This window comes from Vicugna pacos, chromosome 8, assembly GCF_048564905.1.
Source record: "Vicugna pacos chromosome 8, VicPac4, whole genome shotgun sequence".
Taxonomy (NCBI): domain Eukaryota; kingdom Metazoa; phylum Chordata; class Mammalia; order Artiodactyla; family Camelidae; genus Vicugna; species Vicugna pacos.
Genome location: NC_132994.1, coordinates 64632219 through 64656137, shown reverse-complemented (window position 1 = coordinate 64656137; position 23919 = coordinate 64632219). Strand labels below are relative to the sequence as shown.

Here is a 23919-nt window from a genome sequence, read left to right as displayed (position 1 = left end):
TCACGCCACTTCCCCTCAGGGATTGTGAAAAAAATTGACGAGGCGATGTTTGTGCAATCAGGCAATCACCGCGCCCAAGGAATTCCCTTCAGACCAGTTTTTCTCCCCTTACACAGTGTCTTGTGTCATCCTAGGCAGAGTAGTAAGTTATCTTTATATCTAAAGGGCAGGAGGCTGATCATCTCTTGGGCTAAGGAACTGGGGACATTCTGACAGCAAACATTTCTCTAAGAGTCAGTGCGGTTACTGACCTTACATTTCTAGTATTCCCTGCATAGCCAGCTTTCCTCTCTCCTAATACTATTTCCAAACAACCTCTTTTTAGCTAGGAAAGCAACAACACTAACTACTTTTAAAACATCACGCAGCCAAGTAGAGTTACAAATGAATGAGCTTATTATAAAGCTTAGGGCATGGAGATGAGGAGGGAAGTTGTAAACAGAAAATTGCATGTGTATGTTTGTGTGTAAAATTAGAGGGGGACACTAATGTATTTCTGTTCTATATAACAATACATTTCTGTTCAGGCAACTGAAAGAAACTGCAAAGATGTTCAAACACAAGCAAGTAGCTTTTATGAACTTTTTTTTAAGCTGGTAAAGGTTACTGGCAGCTACTCAAATAAGTTTCTCAGAGATAAAATAAAGAATCAAGTCAGTTTCCTCTAAATACTTTCTACCATGGAGAGAGGATTCTGTGTGGGCTCCTAGACTCCCAGCTACAGACAATGAAAATAAAAGTAGTCAGTAGCTTTGTCCTGACTCCTCTGGCTCTGCAGCTGGTACCCCAATCTGCTCTATCCAGATTTGTGTCTGCTTTGTTCCTTTGGTTGGGGTTTTCCAGCCAGAACCTGAGAAGGGATTTTCCCAGTGTTCCATGCCTGAAGCTCAACATCAGGACAGGTCTGGTCTTGGACAGTGAAAGGAAAGATCTAGCGGGGATTGCGTAAATAAGGTGGGTCTTGGGCCCCTCCCATAATTAGAGGGGTCAAGGCTTAATGTCGCTGCCCCCCTGGAAGAGTCAGCTGTCCTTCAAGTGGTAAGTTTCCCACCGACCTTACACAGAGAAGGGAGATGAAGCTACCCAGATTGGCTCCTAGAGATTGATGGTTGTTCTCCACATCACTTCCACCCTCACTTGCCTCGGAGGGTAGATCATTTTAAACCCTGTTCACAGAGCCAAGAAGGCAAGCACCTCAACAAAATGGAACTCTGTCAGCCAGGAGGAGGAGGAGGAGGCGGGAGGGCAGCAAATCAAATCTCCCCACACAGAATAAGTTTGTCTCCCTCCAGACATCTGGCACTTAGCCAAGTTAGCCAGCACCAGCTTTAACCAACTGGACTAACAGGAGAATTTCAACTGAAACAAAAACAGATAAACTTTTACTTAATGAAGGAGAAACTATATAAACCCTCAGCCTCATTCTGGTGCTGGAGTCTGGCTATACCAATTGTTTTGAAAATTGTGCCTGTGATCCAGGAGTGTGGCAGAGTGGGAAATTCCAACTCCTTACTTTGAGTCTTTGGACAATGAATTCAGTCATTCAAGAATAACTTCAAAGGATTTATAAAAATTCGCTAAGTTCTTTCTGAGAATTTCTTGTGTCAATTTTTTTCTCACTGCATAAGATACTTTTCCTCTGTGCTTAAAATTTAGCTTTCATGGATGACTTCAAAAATGACAAGTACTAAGAGACATTTAAGAAGAAATTTAGGGTTTTAGGTATCCTAACTTGTAGAAAAGTAGCCAGGGAAGAGTTAGTCTCTTTCCACAGGCACAGGTACACCGACCTTGAGATGCCCAAATGAGTCACTTTGACTTGGAATTATGAGTTGACCTAAACAAGAGTTCCTCGTCCTATAAATCCAATAGCTCCACCAAGGACATAATTTGCATTTGAAATGAATTCCATAACCCCCACTCCCACACAAACACACACACACACGACTCCATGTTTGAAAAATCAAAACTCATAATTCAAATCTTGACAGACAGTAGAATTACTGTTTTTGCAGATTTCAAATACTGAAGACAAAATATTTGGGAACAAGGGAATTATTCCCAGACCAGAAACCCTTTACATAGATGACTAAATTCAGCAAAACCAGTGATATTTCTCAACAGTAAGACTAATGTATATATTTGTTCAGAGCACTTTCATTTCTAACTTAAACAAGTTTTTAAAAATGGTAGTTAATCAAAAACATTGGATGACATAAAGATGGCCAACGGCCACATGAAAAGATGCTCAGTATCTAAGAGAAATACAAATCGAAACTACCATGAGGTATCACCTCATACCAGTCAGAATGGCCATCATTAAAAAGTCTACACATAATAAATGCTGGAGAGGGTGTGGAGAAAAAGGAACCCTCCTACACTGTTGGTGGAAATGTAAATTGATACAGCCACTATGGAGGAAAGTATGGAGGTTCTTTAAAAAACTAAAAATAGACTTACCATATGATCCAGCAATCCCCCTCCTGGGCATATATCTGGATAAAGTTATGATTTGAAAAGATACATGCACCCCAATGTTCACAGCAGCACTATTTACAATAGCCAAGATATGGAAACAATCTAAATGTCCATTAACAGAGGACTGGGTAAGAAGATGTGGTATATTTATACAATTCAGCCATAAAAAAGAATGAAATAATGCCATTTGCAGCTACATGGATGGATCTAGAGATTATCATATTAAGTGAAGTAAGTCAGACAAAGATAAATATCATATGATATCACTTACATGTGGAATCTAAAAAAAAAATGATACAAATTCTATTTACAAACCAAAAGCAGACTCAGGGACATAGAAAATCAAGTATGGTTACCAAAGGGGAAAGGGCAGGGAGTGATAAATTAGGGGTTGGGGATTAACAAACACATGTTACTGTACATAAAATAGATAAACAAGGACCTACTGTATAGCACAGGGAACTATATTCAGTTTCTTGTAATAACGTATAAAGGAAAAGAATCTGAAAAGAAAAAAATATGTGTATAACTGAATCACTTGCTGTACACCTGAAACTAACACTGTAAATCAACTACACTTCAATTAAAAAATATACTTTTTTAAAACATTGAAGAATTTTTAGTGAGTTGAAAGGTCTGAGAATTTTCTAGAGCACAAGAGATTACCTTCTGCCTTAAGGCAATTACTCCCTGCTGTGAGAGTAACATCTCTTCTTCATAGCTTTGTGTTTTCTTAACTTGGCCATGTTTTACTTGCTTTCTGAGTTGGGGAAAGTTTCTTTTAGGAATTATATAGGTCCTTTATCCCTGAAAAGGATGTTTATACCCAAGGGTTGTTAGAAATGGTGACAAGCAGGGGTCCCAGGGCTTTCTTAACTCCCCAGGAAAACGAGGACTAACTACAAATGTTTATACTCAGTTGCAAATTTCCTTACCCATGAAAGACTAGTTGTTGAAATAGTTATGCAATACTTGGTAATCTACCTTGAGACTGTGATAATTTCAGCCTCCAAGGCCTACAAACCTCAACAGAGAACTCTTATCTTGAATAAGACAAGTCAGTGATAAGATGTTGGCACCTGATTTCCCTCAAAGATTTGATAAAGTGAAAAGACAAAGAAAAAGTAATTTTAAGTCTGGTTTTCATTATGAAAGCAGAAAAAAAAAGTCATCTGTTCTTTAGGATTCTATCAGTTACTCACAGCATTTTCAGTTTTCAGAATATCTGTATTCTGAAAATTGTTTCACACCATTATTTCATTGTTCTTTACGGAGTGAGAGTGGCAGTATTGTCAACAGCATTATCCGTGCTGTTTTCTTTGGGCTACTGTTTCATCCCCCTTTTTTCCCTTCCTAATTCTGGGCCTTTGATTTTATCATGCACTACAATTTGGAATCATAATTCCAAAATAAACTTAGCCATTGCTTGCATAAATAATTAGAGCCAATAGCAGCCTTTGTTGCAATTCTAGAATTTTGTCTCAAATATTCTTACCTGACTAGAGATGATGAAAAGCAGGAGGAGAAATCTACAGCTTCATCTCATCTCTTTTAACAAAGACTTAGTATCCCTACACCTTCCTCCAGCCTGCGGAATAGTTTGTCTCTGTAAAACCAGTTATCCCTTTGAAGGGGCAAAGCAAGACCTCCCAGGCAGGGCCACTGCCTTCCCACTTCTGCGCTTCTGTGAAACAGCCTGCTTCTAGGAAAAAGAAACTTACCCCTAAAATTCCACTAGTTCCCAAAAACTCACTCTTGATTGGTCCATTTCTAACACCTCATTTGCATATGGCACGAACTTAATCGAAACCTAAAACCCTATAAAAGCCTGTGAAAGCCTACAGACGGGGTCCAGAGCTTGGAGTGTTACCTCCTCTGGGCTGGCCGGTGTAATAAAACCTGAGTTCTCTAACCCTCCAAGTGTCGTTTGGTCTCTCAACGGGATTCACGTTTCTGTAACACCCTGTCTAGCCAATGGCCTCTTGCCCTCCCCCTTTCACTGTCCAGTGTTTTGTAAGAGCTGTCCATTCCCCGTGCCCCTGTCTTCCCTGCTCCCTCTGAACCCTCTGCAGTGCAGCCAACCAAGGTCATCAGCGAACTCCGTGTTGCTCAACTCGATGTGTGCTTTTCAGCTCTTACCTGACTTGACCTCCTGCCACATTTGACAATCTTGAACCTCTCCTTGCCAACACACCCCCGGTTTTGCTCCCACCTCTGTCTATTCCATCACAGTGATTCTGGTGAACTCCTTTTCCTACATTCCCGCCTTAGAGCTGAATGGTTCTCCAGGGTTCTACCCTCAGCTCTTCTTTGCTCATCCATATGCTTGCTCCAGGTGACTCTGTCTCCTGCTGAAGCTTTTTCTTTGACACCCTACCTTCTACCTGCCACAGACTCCCCAAATCACAACCTCAAGCAGATTTCTGGCCCAAGCTTCAGATGCACAGGTACACCACATTCAGTGCCCATGCACTATGCAAATACATTGATAGTTAAAGTACACAACAGACACCTATAGACGTTCATCAGAGAGCAAAACGATACAGTGAATATTGTTTCAGCCGTAGATGGTCAGCGCAGTAAAGGCTGCTCTAGTCCAGTTTTTTCAAACATTTTTTACCACAAGCCACAATAAGAAATACATTTTTGGCATGACCTAAATATATATCCACACACATAACTTACCCATATTACATGTAATACACTCTGACATGTCCTGTTCAGTTCTGTTCTGTTTCATTATTTTTAAAGAATGCCACTCACAATATCTCAAACCACTAAAGGGTTTCAACCCAGAATTTGAGAGGCGCTGCTGTCGGCCTGAACTATGCCTACAAGTGCCAGTCCTGGCTCTCCTCAGTCTTAATGGCATACTCCAGGCTGGTGACTTATTTCCCTGACACTCTCTTCTATCACAATTAAGTGAAGTGTTTGGTCAACAATTTTGACCCAAAATAACTGACACAGAGCATGCATGTGATCCTCCTAGAAGTGCCACAAGACAGCAAAGAAGAAGAATATTCTGAACATTAAGATGGGCCTTTGCTGGACCTCCACGCTCTCTGAATGGTGGAGTGCCTAGAGGGTAAAAATAGAAGGCTATTAGGGCAATATTGGTAGAGCCTCCAGCCTCTAGAGAAGTGTATGGCAGTGGTTACCAGCACAAACCCCAGATCCCAAGTGCCTGGATTCAATCTGGCCTCTGCCACTTAGGTACTGTGTGACCTTGGGAAGTTACTTAACTTCTCTGTGCCTTCATTCCTCCATCTATAAAATGATCAGTAGCACAGGTATGTCTCACAGGTTTTTCTGAGGGAAAAGGAGTTACTGGGGAAAAAGAACCTAAAACAGTGCCTGCGGTTATGTGTGCAAGGATCGTAAACAGCACAGAGAGGACTGACTCACCACAGCTTCAACAACGTCCCAGAGAAATTATGGCCACAGGCACACCCTGACTTCAGGGATGTGAAGAGAACAGTGGGAAAACATCTCCATAGGGAACCTGCTCCAATCACTATAAAACACAATCTAGTTAGCGTTCCCATTGTCAAGTCCCAATAAATGGAGGTAAACACCTATACCCACTGCTTACTCAGTTGGCACCTCCACCCAGATGCCTCGAAGTCACCTCAAATTAACCGATTCAAAGGGAAATCATCATCTTCCCAAGCTGCACCTGCTTCACGTCCTAGCTTCCTTTTGCCAGGGCTGCTTAGCATTATTCACTTCTTTGTTCAGTCTAAACACTTGAGAACCATCTATCTCTTTCTCTTATCCACCGTGTCCAATCAATAAGCAAATCCTAAAGTTCCCATGTTTGTCTGGATCTCAGACCTGCCTCCTCCTCTGGTCCCCATGCTCCCTGCATTTCTCCCGTGCTGTCCTAGTTTATCATCACACCCGCCTTACCTCATTCTCTGTATTGCTCCCACAGAGAGATTTCCAAAAGCAATGTAATCTATATCATATGCTTAAAATTCCCCCCACGCTCCCCATTCCCTCCAGGCTAAAGTCCAGACAACATTGCATTGTACACAAGGCCTTTCTTGCTCTGGCCCTTGCTTTCTGCTCCAGCATCTGTTCCAACACTCCCCATTCCACCCCCATGCGCATACACGCCTCCCTCTGCCCAATACCTTACTGAATGTGTTGTTCCCAAATATATGAACGTTCCCCGTCTACCTTTGCCTTTGCCTCCGACCTCCCTTCCCAGCTCCCATGGTCCCAGGATGACCACCGGCCCAACACCACCACCACCATGCCCCTCCAGGATCAGCTCCTGGTCTCGCCTCCCTGACTAAGCTCTCCGTGATTTCCTCGGTCTCAGCTAGGAGACTATTCTCCTGTTTGCCCGTTGGCCACCATCTGTCACATCCCCCATCAAGCCTTTCTGGAATCAGGTCTCTGCTCCAACATCACCTCCTTGGGTAGGTCTTCTCTCTGCACCCTCTATCCCCTCGATCTCTTTCTTTCTCCTCCTCATTCTTATGACTTGAAAAGTGATTTGTTAACCGCCTTGCTCTCCCACTGGAAAGTAAATTTCATGAGGGCAGGGATTCCATTGTTCACTTTCTCCACTTCCTAAAACCGCATGAGAGCACCAGTAGCACCCAGTGTCTCACTGTTGACAGAAGGAGTCTGTTGAGTCATCTGTCCCTCCCACTAGATTGTAAACTCCAAACTCCTGAAGACAAGGGCGAGGCTAATTGGGGTTTGTTTCTCAGGACCAGGAACAGAGCTTACCACGTGGCAGGTGCCCCAAAGTAGGACATGAGTAAAACTATCTCCACTTCTGGCTTTACATTTTTTTTCTTGACTCTCTAATACAAATATACAGGCTTGCAGGTCTCTCTCGTCTCTCCTCAGGATAGGCTCAGTCTGATGGTGGCTGTTCTTTTAAATCATAGGAAGTCACACTTCTCCCCGCTACAGAGCCACTCCTGGGTTTCCATAGTAAACAAAGGAATAACTGTCACTCCATTCTCCCAAGGTCCTACACACCAGCTGGAGCTCTAACCACCTTTTCTTCTAGTATTTAGTTTCAGCTTTTCAGCACCTTAGTGGTTTGAGGCTGTTAGGAGACAGTGGCTGAGGAATCAGGTGTAAAATCAAATCGTATTTCCAGTTCTACTCTTACCTGCCTCTGCCATCGGCGAGCAGCTGTTTTCCTATCTACAAAAGGAGGAATGATTCCCAAGGCCGCCGCCCCAGGCCATCTGTGGTGAAGGGTCAGGTCAACGTGGACTGACCGAGGCGTGGTCCTACAGGCACCAGTCATCTACCGCTGTGACACCTTCGACTCACCAAACAAGTCTGACAACAGTTAACCCGCTCCAGGTGCTGTTCTGTACCAGTCTGTACCCCTGGTCCAATGTCTCTAAGACTTTCTAAACATCTGCTCTCATGCTCCAAACCTGTCTTGCCTTTGCCCAAAAACAAAACAGTTCACCAACTGGCACCAGTTCAGGAACCACCCTCTGAAAAGCTCTGTGATAAAGGTCCCATTCTGTAATTAGGATTGGCTTATCAACCCTAATCGCTGTGGTAATAGCAATAATAGCTGGGCATTGCTCTCCAGCTTGAGAGATAGAGGAGCTGGCTTTAATTTCCACTTCTGGAAATTGCTGATAAAAACAGAGCCCATCCTAGTGACCCAGAAAGAGGCTCACCTTCTGACGAGGCTGCGTGGCCTCCACACTTTGCACACCATGTGCCAAGGGGGATGGCGTTAGAATCCTTCCTTTAGAAATCGGCATCCCGGAGGTGGGTGTAGCTCAGTGGTAGGGTGCATGCTTAGCATGCACAAGGTCCTAGGTTCAATCCCCGGTGCCTCCATCTAAAAGAAAAGATGAAATCAGCATCCCTGGTCCTGCCTGTCTCTCAGGACTGTTGGGATCACTGCATTGTGTTGTGTTGTGTTGTACTGCATGTTGCACTGTGTTACAATGGGCTCCATCCCAATGGAAAGAGGGCTGGGTGTCCATGAAGGGCCTGGTGTTCCCACTGTCAATTATCTGGACAACCGGAAGGTCTTTCTAGAAGGCAAGCTCTTTAGGTGCTGCACAAGGAGGTGGGAGAAGCGATTTTTCCTTAGCCTTATAATAAGACTGTGAGGAGATGTTCAGACTTAACCGTGCCCACGGGGAGGTGGGCCCACAGCCAGGTCAGCAGATCATGTGTTAGTCTTACGCAGAGCAGATGGCCCAAGTTTATAACAGTTTGGGTCTTAAAATACCAAAAACTCTCCATCACTTGTATCTATTATGTGTTAGACACTTTTCTAAAAAGAAATTTTTTTACGGTTGTTTTTTGGGAGGGGAGGGTAATTTGGCTTATTTACTTTTTTATTGGAGGTCCTGGGGATTGAGCCCAGGACCTTGTGCATGCAAAGCACACGCTCTACCACTAAGCTAAGCCCTCCTCCCTGAATTAGGCACTTTATTGTAAATGCTGTCTCATTAAGTTTCCCCACAACTCTGCATGACAATCTATCTGCAAGGTTGGTGATTATGCTCACTTCAAAGATAAAGAAACCAAGTGCAAGCAGCAAAGTGACTCCTGCTTCCACTCTGAGGTTTCGTGGCGAATGGAGCCGTGATCTTATTTTTTATCTGCTCACTTGGTCAGTAATGCGGTCTTGCTTGAAAGCTCCAGCCTCCTCTCAGTTCTGTGCAGGGGCCTGCAGGCAGGGCTGTGAGCTTAGGGCAGAGCCACGGGGCATAGACACAGAGCATCCCCTTTGCTTTGGCTCCAGCTTGCCATGGTTGAGCCTGGGGTCATTGTGAGGGAGCCTCAGGGGACAGGCAGCCTCAGAGGACCAAGAGGTCACTCCTCACAGAGATTTCTGGCCCAGTTCCAAGTTTGGAGTAGCCAAGTGTGGTTTTTAAGTGAGGAAGCCAGTTTTTCCTTTCCGCTTCTCTGCGCTGAGAACTGAGACATTCTGAAATCGACTGGCAATTATATGTGGCACCTGCGAGATGTGCAGTTCCCTGTTGCCTGACACGTGGGATGCAAATAGTCCCACCTCCATCAATGAAGTCAATATCTCTGGGGGTCAGGCCTGGGCACTGGTGCTGTTTGAAGTTCCGGGGAGAGTCCACTGTACAGTTAGGGTGGAGGACCACCCCACCAAGACCATCTGGGGAGAATCTTACGTATGACAACTAGACTTCCCAGACACTGCCCTGTTTTCTCAGCTTCCTGTTCTTTCCTGCCCTTAACTACTCTCTCTGGCTTTGCTTCACGAAAACCTCAGAACCATCGTCATCAACTCCCCCATAAGCACTTAATCAAATACGTCGATTTCTATAGAAAAGACTATTTAGTCACAGCCAGAAACTGGTGAAGTAATTTGGCAACTGTTTTGAAATATAAAAAGAGTGGATCTTTAGGGACAGATAAAAACATTTCAATTATGGACTCATAAAAGGATCAGAAATAGTTACATAATTGTATAAATAAGTAAATCTATCATATCACCAAGAAATCTAATTACCTAACTAGGAAGAAAATAAAAGAACCTTGGGTAGAGAATTGTGTTGATCCTAGACAACATAATATGTTGGAAAAGTAGAGAATGGCATTTCTTCCCAGCTTTCATATTTAAGATAACAGAAAAATCGACTGCACTATGTTGCATACATTATGTTTGAAAAACAGGCCAAATTGTAACACTGTATGTCAGGGTACAGCAATGATGCTACAGCCCAGAAAAAGAAGCGATCAGTAAGTGCGCATAACGTCCCCAGTGTAAACAGCAAAGCTGTAAGCTGCAGAATAAGTAGTAAGTGGCATTAACCTCCTCTGCCCCAAATGCCCAACCCACAGAGAGGAAATTATTAAAAATTCCACAGATGCCCTTTGGCTAGCTGAACCCTTAGAAAGAAGTTCCATACCGAAAAGCCCAGAAATGCCGTTGAGCATAATGAATGAAGATAAGCCTCAAGGTCCTTTCCAAACTGTCACTGGAGATATTGCAGGACTGTGATTGTGACTGCAGCCATATTTTTAGAAAATAAAACTTCTAGTAAATTCATGATTCTAGTGAACCAAGAAATGTGAAGACTTTCTGGGAAACAGGGTAAGAATCGAATTTACCAACTGTGCTGTATCCCCTATTTTGTCCCGTAAAATCAGTCAGGCTGGACAAGGAACAAGCCAGACCCCACACACGCGGGGTTTGCTGCACCATCTGCACTTGCTAATCCTAGAATGCAGTTGCGGGCTGGTTCCAGGCTGTGAGCCAAGCTGTGAGTGGGTGATAAGTGTCCCTCTTCCTGATTTCCAGGTCCCCCCACCCCCCGACCCCAGTGCATATGCCAAGTGCCCTGTCTGCCATCACTACCTTTTGCCGGCAGACAGAGCCTCTCGCACCCTTCCCCCATCACATGCCCCACCCCTCTCTCCCTACTGCCAGCCTCCAAGACCAAGGCAGTAACTCCTGACGGGGATAAGCTGGCTGCGTGATCATGACAGAAGGCACAGAACCTGTCCTAGCTTGAGTAGCGTCCCCACCCCCCAAATTCACTTCCTTCTTGGAACCTTGAACGTGACTGTACTGGAAATAAGGTCATTACAGATGCAAGTAGCTAGGATAAAAATCATCCTGAAGTAGGGCGGGCCCCTAATCCAACATGACTGGTGCCCTACTGAGGGGAAGAGACACAGGGACGCAGACAACACAGAGGAAGACAGTGTGAAGAGACCAAGAGACGCCCGCCATGTGAGGACACGGGCAAAGACCACAGGATTGCATCTACAAGCCAGAGAACACCAAGGATCGCCAGGAACCACCAGAAGCCAGAGGAACCCAGAACCTTCAGAGAGAGCATGATGGCCTGACTACACTTTGACTGTCGGACTCTGAGCTTCCAGAACTGGGAGAGAATCCATTTCTGGTGTTTTAAGCCACCAGTTGGTAGCACTTTGTCACCCCAGCCCGAGGAACTACTGCAGAGCCTTTCAAGGTAAGCGCATACTGGGCTGCTAACCACAGTCTCCTGCAGACTTGGGGTGGAAAGTAAGTTTCATCTCATGTTGTGGCTCATGTTGCTTCCCGGGGGACACTTAGTGCTCTGCTTGGAGCTGGGCTGTGAGGCGGTGTCCAGGCTCTACAAAGAAGAATGCCTTTGGACACTAGTGTTCTCTGCCGTGAACCCAGAAGAGGGAGTGACAGCCCTAATGCCAGCCCAGGGCTCAGAGCCTCGGCACCCACATTATAGTCAGTGGCTCCCACGATCACCCGCTGTCCTACTCTGTTGAAACATTTTCTGGCTTTCCACTTTATGGGGGGAAAAAAGGAAATAACTACAAATAACACACTTAGAACCTTTTTCAAATAAATCTAATCTCTTAAAAAGGTGGAATTGTGAATTCTTAAAGAAACACACTGAATATCAGTTGATTTCATTAGCGGAAACTTGGTTAGGAAGCCAAAGAATGTTGCAGAAGGGTCTTGCAAGACAGGACCAGCTTATAAAAGTTTGAATATTTAAGATATAAGGTCGATGTGTGAATATATGTATGTGTATGTATGACTGAAACATTACGCTGGATACCAGAAATTGACACAACACTGTAAACTGACTATACTTCAAATAAGTAAGTAAGTAAGTAAGTAAGTAGGTAAGTAAGTACATAAATAAACAAATAAATGCGGTTTCAGAAAATGTGTGAGGCTGGAAAAAATGGTTTTTAACCAACAGGATTTAGATTATAAGATTTCAGAAGAAGAACAAAGGAGGATTTGGCTCACTGTATAAGCTTGGTTTCCCTAGTACCTAGCTCGGGATTTGGCAAGCAGCAAATTCAGTGAATAAGTACACGACTACATATGTTAATTTAAAAAAAAAAACATAAAGGTATTTAAATACCAAATGCTATTTGGACATAAAAAATATCATCTTGATAAGCTGTAACTCCTCTATACTCTTTTCCTCAGCTTATTAAGAGAGAGACGCAGAACCATTTCAACATTCTGAAAGTCAACATTCAAGAATATTAATATTGCCACCGTAATAACAACAGCAACACATGTAACCCTACTAAATGCCAGCTACTGTCACCGTTGCTTCTGTCACATCTACTAACTGTTTAACCCTCACAAAAACCCATCATTTTGCAAATGAGGCAATGCGAACACAGAGAGGTTAAGTAACCTGCCCAAGTCACACAGCTAGTAAGGGGCAGAGCCAGCCAGTGTAGCCCCCTACATCGTGCAGCCTCTCGTGAGGAGTCATTCCTTCAGCAAAGGTTTATGAAGTATCCACTACATGCAAGTACCCAGTTTAGCCATCACACGGAGTCTCTTCGCGATCACCGCCCACTCGCATTCCTCCAAATCCAAGCTTCTGACACTGCACAGCCTCCTCTGTAAAGCTGATGTTCAGACTTGGCAAGCTGTCACTTACTCAGCTCGCTCTCCCTCAAGGCAAGTAGGTATGGAGAATCCTTTCAGATATAACACCCTACATCCAAGGTGTGAATCACGGGGCATTAACTAGGAAGGACCTAGTGCCAGTGGCTTGTCTTCCTAAGGGGGAAAGTCAGTGTTTGCAAACAAATTCCTTTAGCCTATTTTAAAAGCCAAATTGTCTGTTTGCTTAAGTAGCTATCTTCCCAGATGTCACATTTCCCCTGGACATGATTGGAATGGCCACAACCGAAATTACATTTTAAACAGACAAGCAGGAGGCCAGCAGCGATGATTCTGTTTGCAGGATCAAGACTGATGCCTTCCTTTTGCCAAACCTCCTGGTGATTTCAGTAAATTTTCTGAATGCACGTGAGAAATCAGAATGAGAATGAGGGAGTTTTGCTAATGGGGATCATTTGCTTGATGTGGCCAAGATAAATGTGGGTCATGTTTCTTTATGGACTTCCTACACCACCCCCAGGACACCTCCCAGGCTGTAGCTAGTTAGCAGAGCTTTTACTGGCATTAAACGTTATCTTGAAACTATTCAGAAAAACTTTAATCAATACATTATGTTTCTGGGAAATAAATATCACGCATGGATTCATGCAACACTCATTTCCTTCTGGCCCGTGAGCTACACGCTCTGCTTATGCACCTGCTTATGTATCAGTAACACAGCGTGTGTTCATTGGAACAGCTAACTGCTATGGCCAAGCCCCAAAATGTGTACCAGCCCCACCACTACAGATGTTCAATCTGTGCTGACATATTAATCCTGGATGGATGAACAGCCCTCCTCCCTGGCAGCCTCCTCCGTGCAGTCACTTAAAAATAGACCCAGACCCATGAGAGCTCTTCCATGCTCAACTCATGACTTTCAATGTAGCCCTAGGTTTGGAATCAAGCCAGGCCAGGAAACGGTACACATCACATTCCAATAGGTAAGACTCGGTCATGTGGGCCACTCCTAATTGCAAGCTGTGATGTTGTGATTTATAAGAAATAAATCATTCAGGTGACCAGAGTAATATTTCTCATTTGTATTTGGCTTCGTCCACAGTTCCTGGTTTATAGCTCCCAAAACCCTTGGAACTTTGTTTCAAGTGTTGAGAGTGATTAAGGTGTCTTTTGTTAGGTTAATAAGTTGACTTCTGGAAAGCACCTAAGGATGGGGGCTGTTTGCCAGTACAGTCAACCCTTATTAAAAGGTTAGAATTTTCAGTCCCACCCTCAACCTCCAGGAAGGGGAAAGGGGCTGGAGGTTGAATCAATCACTTGCGCCCAATGATTTAACCAATCGTGCTCGTGTAATGAAGCCTCCATAAAAACCCCAAAGAACTAAGTTCCGATAGCTTCCAGGCTGGTGAGGACGGGGCGGTGCTGAGAGGGTGGTGGGCGTGGAGAGGGCATGGGAGCTCTGCCCCTCCGCCATGCTCTGTGCATCTCTTCCTTCTGGCTGGTCCGGAGGTCTATCCTTTTATAATAAACAGTGCTCTAGTAAGTAAAATGTTTCTCTGAGCTCTGTAAGCCGCTCTAGCAAATTAATTAAACCCAAAGAGGGGTTGTGGGAACCTTTGATTTATAGCCAGTCGGTCAGAAGCACAGGTAACACTATGGACTTGTGATTGGCATCAGATTCAGGATTGAGGTGGGGCAATCTTGTAGGACCGAATGCTTAACTTGTGAAATCTGATGCTGCCTCCAGGTAGACACTGTCAGAATCGAGTTGAATTGCTTGCTGTTGTGTGGGAAGCTCCTCAACACATGCTGGAATTGGGTCCAGGAACTCAAAAGATGTGAGGACCTGGGAAAAGGTGTTGAGCTGAGAACTTTCTAGGGAGGAAATGAGAACACAGGTTTTGATGAGCCCTTAGCATCTTTGCTATACAAGAAGTTGTCTGACTCTGGACAAACCCTGATCCTTATTTTCCACTTTCAGTAACAATGTACCATTCTGATGCTGTAGGCTGCATGAAGACTTTCAGTTAATATTTTCAAGTTCTGTTTTTAGGGCTTTTCTGGACAAATAAAAACTGACAAAAATCTGAACCATTGCAGTAATCCATATTAAGCCCTGGAGTCTGAAAGACCTGGATTTGAATCTGAGCTTTGTCCCTTAGGAAGTAGCTGGTTGATCTGGGCGAGACATTCAATTTCCGTAGCCTCAGTAAGACAGGTGCAAGGACAGCCCCTCTCTGGTGGAGATGCTGGGAGCAGGGCTTGAGATCACACCCTCAGTCTCCTTATGACAGTGATGAACCGGGGCCTGGCACAGAGTGAGCCCTTGTCACAGGATTCAATCATGTTTCACGGAGACCCCAAATGACAATAGATACCAACTGCCAAAGAAAGGGGTGCAACCACCGTGTAACAAGTAGGATTGTGGAGGAGGGGTCATGTAACTCTCCAACCCCTCTCTCCCATTTAGAGTATTAATAGCAAGGGGTTGGAGGGGAGCATTGCTGCTAAGAGACCCCCTCACCCACCCCCAAGAGGTCAGGTGAAGGCGCTTGGCCCCTGACTTCAGAGCTGAGAGGGGGTGTTGGGAAAACGGTGGGCTAGTGCCTGAGTCAGGCCTAGGAACTTAACTGAGCCTGGCTGGCCAGCCGCTGGGTCAGCAGAGCAGGAGGAGAGGGCTGCGTGGGGATCAGTCACTCGCCCAGAGTTTGTCCAGAAAGCATGAGTGTTTCTGTGAACCGAAAGTCAGCATGAGTGAGAACCAGGGGCAGCTGAGAGAGAGCTGAGGCAAAGGCGGGCCCCTCCCTGACTGGAGGGACCTTGGGGAGGGTTTGGGAATCTCAGTATAAAGCAGCTGAAGAAGTACTTCCAGGGGTCAGGGGCCATGGAGCAAAACTGACCAGAGGCCACAGAGGTGTTTCGCCCTCTTTAAAGAGCCGCAAGTCAGAGACCCCAGTGATATGAGATTGGGACTGGGCTGGGGGAGGGGGAGCTCCCACCAAGTCACAAAAAAGCATAAAAATAAAACGTTAGCTTTTCAAGCTGATCAAGTTCAGAAAGATGGTGCATTCCTTTTTAATTCATACATTCCTTCAACAAATGTTAACTGAGCACCTATTATCGCCAAGAGCTCTTCTAGGTGCTTGGGCCACATCAGTGAACAAAACAACAATCTTGCCTTTGTGGAGCTTATCTACTAGTGGGAGGAGACAGAAAAAAAATAGACATAGCAAATAAGTAAAATAAAAAGCATGTTAGAAGATGATGAGTTCCAAGGAGATAAGATAGCTATTAACTTGAACAAGAGTGGGGCTGCCATTTTAATCATGAAAAGTCAACAACAGATAAACAAGTTTCTTCTGTAGAGCACAGGGAGCTATGTTCACTATCTTGTAGTAACTTGTAATGAAAGAGAACATGAAAAGGAATATATGTATGTATATGTATGACTGAAACATTATACTGAACATCAGAAATTGACACAACACTGTAAACTGACTATACTTCAATTAAAACAAAAACAAACTGAAGTTTACTCATGATGCCAAAATTTGGGGAGCTTAAAATGAGATACAGATATTAAAAAATATAGACTGCCTCTTTTTTTATTCTAAATCTAGACATCTAGAAAGGACTAGATTTACCCAAAAAGAAAAAATATATACATCTGAGGAAAACCTATACATTCTAGGTTGGATTCCTCAGGCTGCTGTAACAAAATACCACAAACTGGGAGGCTTGAGACAACAGAAGTGTATTCTCTCACAGTTCCAGAGGAAAGTCCAAAATCAAGAGCCGCAGAGCTACAGCCCTCTGAGATTTGCAGGGAAGAAACCTTCCTGCCTCCCCCACTGCTGAGGGCCGAGGGGGCACCAAACCTTGACACTCACCATCCAGTAAGTAGCTGGAGTGCTTTACATCACATGGTGTCGTGAGTCTGTGGTCTCTCCTCTTCTTATAAGGACACCAATCACATTGGATTAAGGGTCCTTCCAACTCCAGTGGGGTCTCACGTTAACTAATTACACCCATCACGCCCCTATTTCTAAACAAGATCACATTCTGAGGCACTGGGGGTTAGGAGTTCAACATACCTTTTGGAGAGGACACAGTTCAACCCATAACAACCTCCCAATTCACTTCGTAATTACTATAAACACTATGTATAAATTCTGATATTTAGCACGAGACTCTTAGATAACACACTTGCAGAAATATTCCATTTGGGGGGTTTAAATATTGAAAACATTTGGTTGAGTTAGCGCTGAGGAAGCCTGACATTTATGCTGCACTCCTTTGGAAGGAAAGTAGCAACCCTGAGTAGAATACTCCCCAGAGGGTTCCAAAGCATTTACTTACACAGGAAGGCTCCGAGGCATTGCTGCTTCCCACCACCGTTGCTCCACATGTGGTCCTAGCTGGCTCTGGTCCATCCTTCCAACAGAGGAAAACCTGTATGTTCTAGTTTGGTTTCTGCAAAATTTCTTAAAGCAGAAAAGATGTTACCTTCACCCTCCTTGAGATAGCAGTAGACTTCTGATCACTTAACAGTGTGTTCAGTTATTCCCACACTCTCCTGGAAGCACTATCTTCAATCGACTGGATGTTCTAATTTCACTGATCAGCACAGTATTACACAAAATTACTCTCTGATCAGAACACCAGAGCTACAGGGCATCCATCAACATTTCAAGTCTCTTTAAAGCAACTTATCTCAAAAATATCTTCTTGGTCGGGTGGGGGTCCTGCTTTGGTTAAACTCTGTCAGGTCTGGCTACATAATTCGGGGAGGGGGCTTACTGCAAATGAAACTGGGATCCTTGTTCAAAACTTATCATTCACTTCAAGACAACAATAGCAGAGTATTAATCCACGTCTGAGGCCTAGTCTAGCACGGACCCTGCATGACTACACATGTCACGAGCCCCCGAGGCCAGCCTTGAGCTCCACCCAGCCCCCACCTCTCCAGAATTGATTTTTGTTGACCTCCAAGGAACTTCCTAGGCAATACAGCCTCTGAGTTGGTTAGAACTGTTGACATCAGTTTCATTGTGAAATCATGTTTATTCAGGTGCAAAGCCATTTGTCACCTCTTAATTCTAGGCATGCAGGTTCTGAACAGAGAATCCTGACTCCAACTTCCTCCCAATGTAACAGAAAAGAACAAATCTGACTCCGTATTAGATCTGTTTCTTTGGCTTTAATCCTGTGCCCTGTTTTCTAGGCTTAGTCTTGCTGGCTCTGCACCTTCTGTAGAGGAATGTTGCCTTTAGCCTGAAATACACAGGAAAGCCTATCCTCAAGGCGCTGAGCTTTAAGGATATTAACACTTTTGTCCTTATATAAAGATAACAAGTTGCAGAATAGAAAATAACATTTGTTTTGTTAGAGATTTTACAGGGGCACCATGACCTGACACACGTGGACAGCTACAAGAACAAAGACTTCCTACACCAAGGAGTTTACAACAACCAACCACACTCCCTCCACTTTTTAGTATACAAAGAGCCTGAATTCTGACTTGAGTAAGATGGTTCTCCAAGACATTAGTCGGCCATCTTCTTGGTCTGCTGGCTTTCCAAATAAAGTCGCTATTCCTTGCCCCAACACCTCGTATCCCGATTTATTGGCCTGTCGTGCGGCGAGCAGAACGAGTTTGGACTCGTAACACAAATTCTCACCAGGCACCAGTTACCTGCCAGCAAAGCCAACCCTGGCAGCACCTCGTCCCTGCCAGCGAGAACTTCCCCTGCCAGCGAGAACTTCCCCTGCCAGCGAGAACTTCCCCAGCCGGCAGCCCTCAGGGCCCCAGGAAGGGAGGACAGCAGACCGTGTGTATATTAAATTCAGCTAGAAACCAAAAATAGATTTTTTCATGTGAAATTTCCTATTTTTAAAATATTGTCCACTAAATAAAAATTTAAGAAAACTGTGCAAGCAAAAGATAAGCCCTATTCAGTCGTGAGCTGCAATTTACGACCTTTGTCTCATCGGAGGGTTACTTCCACAGGACCTACACAGCCCCTCCCCGAAGCCTGCCTGTGACAGTGTAGTGTCCCCTCCTTAAGGCTGCACTTTCTTCTCCAACAGTCACTCCTGGGTCACAGAAAGGTGTGAATGTTACACATGTGCACATAGAGCATCATAGGATGTGTGTCTGCTCCCTCAAATGCAGAAAAGGTTTGGAAGGTGCTGTGGTCTCTGATGGGGGCATGAGTGGGGAAGACCTTACCAGGTTACAAGCCTGGAGCAGAAGGTGAGGAGTTGAAGCCTGGGGTGTCTGAACAAGCCAGGGAGACTGGCCTTGAGTGAAGCCAGCTGGCCCCGGGTGGTTGGGGACCAGTGGTGAGAAGGGTGTGGCCGGTGGCACAGGGCTGGTGAGAGGAGCGGATGGGGAAACTTGGAGAGGATGCGCCAGAGGAGAGAGGCCCAGAGGAGGGAGACAGTGAGATAAGCCCACCCACAGCACAGCTCACCGGGCTGGCCCCTGGTGTCCAGGGCTCATCAGAGCACTGGTCACAATGAGGCTGTGGTCCTAGTTGATGGATAGCTCTCCTGGAGAACAGTGTGCCCTTGCAGACATTTCTAAACATGTCTCGTGATTGTGACTTAGAGTCAGCCAGCTGGGCAGCCCAGTGTCTCTCCAAGAGCAAGAAGCACAAAGTGCTTTCCTTCCCTGGCAGCCCTCAGGGGAGCAAACACTTGTGGAATTTGTTCATACTTCTCATTGCGGGTTTCTGTTTGATGAATTCCAGGTTCCCAGGAAGTTTAAGTAACACAATAGCTCTTGTTGGGTATGGGTGGAGCGGGGTGGGGGACAACTTTGTAAAGCACCTGATTGACACCATGAATAGAAAAAGGCAGTCAGACACCAGCCCATCCCAGAATGTGCTGTGTTACCTGGAGCCGTCTGAGTGGGCCAGCTCTGAGCAAGGGAGGAAGAGGAGGCAGGAGCTGGAGGGGTGGACAGCTGACCCTGCCCCGACAGGCAGACCTGGAGTTGACCGTAATCCTCAGGGAAGACCTGAGCTTCCAAGAACGCCTGAAAGGACCAGAATCATCCTCCGTTAGGCCCTGGGGCTCAGGTAAGTTACCAGAGTTGCCTCAGACCACCAAAGGCCACTGTCAAAGGGCACTTAGCCAAGTCCAACCTGTTCACAGCATGAGCATCAGTGCATTAAAAGCCTCAGTGATCTGAGGTGGGTAGTGACAGGTGCTGTGTGTATCCTTCTCCGGGAATTTTGAGAACATCTTTCCAAAAGTCTATCCACGTGATATGGAGCCAATTGGAAATTTAGCAGCTATGGTGTCTTGCAGGTTTAATCAAAGTAGATGAAGTATATTTTCTTGCCTAAATTACCCAGTATGGTTTCAAACACTGAATACATTAACCATGTAGATTTTAACATTCATTTCTCCCTAAATTGTTTGGATCCAGGGCAAATATTTAAGTTGGAAATGGTTTGTGTTCTTAAACATTTTACAGGAAACGTGTATACACTTAATATATATTCGCTTCGCTTTGATCTTTATCAAGTAATAGAATTAATTCTTAAAGAATTTTCCACAGTTTTCCATACTCATGGCCCATAAAGCAAGACAGAATTTCCACTGAATAACTAAGTGCCTTAAACACACTATTTAGAATGCTAAAGATGGGCTGTATAATCGTGCCACTGTATAAGAGTGCAGAGAAGGAGGAAGGCAGAGGGAGGAAGGACAGGGAGGAGGCGCGAAAGGTTCAGTGTCTCAGGCAGGTGATGTAGACTGCCCTGCATGGCCAGGGGCCCCTCCTGAAACAGAGAGGAACGGCAAGGCCACCTTTTTCAAAGCCAGAGGGAAGCAGCCCACGACTGGACTCCAGCTGTGGTTGTCTTAATGACACAGCTGAACTTATTTACAAAACAGGAACAGACTCACATAGAAAACAAACTTGTGGTTACCAAAGAGGAAACGGGGTAGGAAGGGATAAATTAGGAGCTTGGGATTAGCGGATACACACTACCAAATATATACCAAATAGATAAACAGCAAGGACCTACTGTATAGCACAGGGAACTATATTCAATATCTTGCAATAACCTATAACAGAAAAGAATCTGAAAAAGAAAATATAAACATATGTATAACTGAATCACTTTGCTGTACACCTGAAACATTGTAAATCAACAATCTTTCAATTAAAAGAGAGAGCGAGAGAGACTGTCATGTCGGAATCGGAGGCCCCATCTTGTGCAGGTTCCTGGCTTTACTGGCTCATTCAGGCATGGGGTTGCCTGTGTCTGGGGCTAGTTCGTTCTGATGAAGTAATGAATGACTCACGTTCACTCCCCCAGTGAAACGCAGACTTCACTGCTTTCAGTGCTTTCTTTCAGTTGCCGAAAGAAGATTTGGCCTCTTCTGTGATTTCGCACTTGCATCCGTGTCTCAGCATGCCAGCTCTCCTTCTGGGGTTGATGAAGAAAATATTTCACTAAGTTCAAAGTCACGGCATCCCCATCAGAGCCGTCGGGATGCTGGCAGAGGTAAGGAGCGTGGAGGTCCACGTCGACCTGGGGGGTGGTGGCTGCCTCTGAGTCCTGATGGCAGTGGTAGTCACTGGTGAGAGGGTGAAGGGGGTTGAGAGCAGGCAGCAGAGGAGCGTGGGGTGGAACAGGACAGGGGAGTATGTCTTGGGGCAGTTCCAGGAGTGCAGACACCACTGAAGCAAGAAATGGATGCAATCTCTCTACACAGAGCATTTGACCAAACCATGGTGATTCTCCCTTTATACCATAGACTTTTACTTCTACTCTATATGATGCCGAAAATACTGTTAGAATTGAAAACACAATACTATGGATTCTCAAAGAACCAGTAAAATGAAACTTCCTGTGCCATGTATATTATTTATTGCTGCACAGCAAATGATGCTGACAAACTTAGCGGCTTAAAATAAATATGAACATTTATTGTCTCCCAGATTCCGGAGGTCAGGATTTGCAGAGCAGCTTGGCAGAGGCTGACCCAGATCCAGTCTCTCATGAATTAAAGTTGGGGCTGCAGTCATCTGAAGATTTGACTGGGGACAGAGCATCTGCTTCAAGATAGGTCACTCATGTGGCTGTCAGGTTGGGCTGGTGCTGGCCGTCCAGGTGGTCTGAATTCACTGCCACATGGATCTCTCCACAGCATGGCTCAGGTCCTCACAACCCAGAAACTGGTTTCCCCTAGGGCAAGGAATCCAGTTGATTGGTGGAAGGTAGAAGCCACAATGTCTTTTATAATTTAGCATTGGAAATCACACCCTGTCTCCTGCTATATCCTACTGTTTAAACAGGATTGCTCCCCTATTTACTGTGGGAGGGGACCAGATAAAAGCATGAATGGCATGAGGGGAAGATCCCTGGGGGCCATATCAGGGAAAATGCATGTCTATGTAAGAACATGGCAAACACAAATACATTCTTAGGGAAAATGATAACTGAAATCCTCAGAAAATCCAATTGTGTTCACGTTTCAAATCCATCCTGCATCTGAACCAGGAATGCTTGTGGCAGAAGTGACTGATACCCACTTTCCTTTCAACTTTCTGTCCATCCCTGAGAGATGAGGACTAAAGGCTGCAGAAAAGGCTCAAAGGGAAGACCTGCAGGAAAGAAGAGAGGAAGGAACACTATTCTCTTCTCTTGCAACTGATTGGAACGTATATTACCACCTGCTTGAAAAGTGCCACCAGGATAAAAGACTGCTCTTAATCAATAAATCAAAGGTAAGAAATAATTGAAATCCAGTGAAATTCAGTTCTACTATAAAGACCAAAGGGGCAGTTTACTAGCATGGCACAGATGAGAAGGGATAGCATCAAACTCAGAGAAATGAGTGCAGATAGAAGAATGAAGGAAAAACGATCTGATGTTAACAAAGTCACTTTCACACAATATGACTGGGAATCCTAAGTCATGGTGGCCAGTGTGAGAACGGGTAACATTGGTATCGTTTGTTAAGTAGCAAAGCATTCAGGGAAACTTTCCTTTCACTTAATTGCAATTAAGATTTATAACCCAAGGGTTGTGTGTGTGCACTGTGCTCATTGCTTGCAGAGGAGATCTGGGGACAAAGAAAAACATGCCCCCAGTGCTCAGGGAGCTATACTTTACAGAGAGAAATAGACACATACCAATAAGTGACCCATGAGTTCCTACAGGGAAGTACAGGCAAGGGATTATGGGAGTGCTGAATATAGATGACTTAAGGAGGGCTTCCCGGAAGAGGTGGCAAATGAATGGGGCATTGTAGGATGCACAGGATGTTGATAGGCAGAGCCGAGGAGGAAAGAGAGTGGGCAATAGAGCAACTCTAATGAAAGATCTGGAGCAATGAAACAGAGGTTGGCAAATGCGGGATTTATCTGGAGAACAGAAACAATCTACACTGTAACTAGAGTGAAGGGTTGAAGTGGTCAGGAGTGGACAAGTTGTCCTTGATGGGAGAAGAGATGGAGAGAGTACACTGGGACTAGGACTGGAAGGATCGTTGCCATGAATTTACTTGAAAGCAATGGAAACCATATTACTAAGTTTCAAATCCTAGCTCTGCCACTTAACAGCTATGTGAACTTGAACAAGTTCCTTAAAATCTCTGTTCCTCAATTTCTTCATAGGAAACTGGGCATGATAATAGTATGTAATTCGTAGGTTATAAGAGTAAATGACTTCATATACATAAAGCAGAAGAACGGTGCCTGGAACAGTGTTTTATCTTCATCATCATCGTCATTGTCATCATTTGTTTAGGGAGAGAACTATGGCAGTTCTGTGAATGGAAAGTGGGTGCTGGTCTGTGCAATGTTGTGAAAGTAGACTGGAAACAACAAATGACCAGTCAGATGTGAAATTATGAAGTTATGAGTCCAAATATGTGCTAAGTTTACACTCCCAGGTGAACTAAGAGGCTGGAGAGTGTGTGGTCATGATAAGCAAAGCTAAACTGAAGAAACAAATTAAACCCTCCAAATCCCAGACCCAATAAAGTAATGAAATATTTCTCACATGGGACATACCCTACATTGGCTGGGGGGAGGTTCT

General features: G+C 44.7%; 1 long non-coding RNA gene and 1 other non-coding gene across 7 annotated transcripts in view; both read right to left on the bottom strand.

Annotated features, from left to right (window-relative positions):
* Positions 1–8826: 8826 nt before the first annotated feature.
* TRNAA-UGC (transfer RNA alanine (anticodon UGC)) lies at positions 8827–8899 on the bottom strand. The gene has a single exon. It is a non-coding gene; the product is annotated as a tRNA-Ala (tRNA).
* A 12828-nt stretch (positions 8900–21727) lies between these two features.
* Positions 21728–23919, bottom strand: part of LOC140697758 (uncharacterized) — a 36623-nt gene continuing 34431 nt past the window's right edge. For 4 of the 6 annotated variants that reach the window (XR_012075071.1, XR_012075076.1, XR_012075074.1 and 1 more), the window contains one exon: positions 21728–22062. This is a non-coding gene — a long non-coding RNA (uncharacterized lncRNA). Of the gene's footprint in view, positions 22063–22109; positions 22482–23919 lie in introns of those variants that run through there. The other 2 variants (XR_012075077.1, XR_012075072.1) reach the window with 1 other exon arrangement.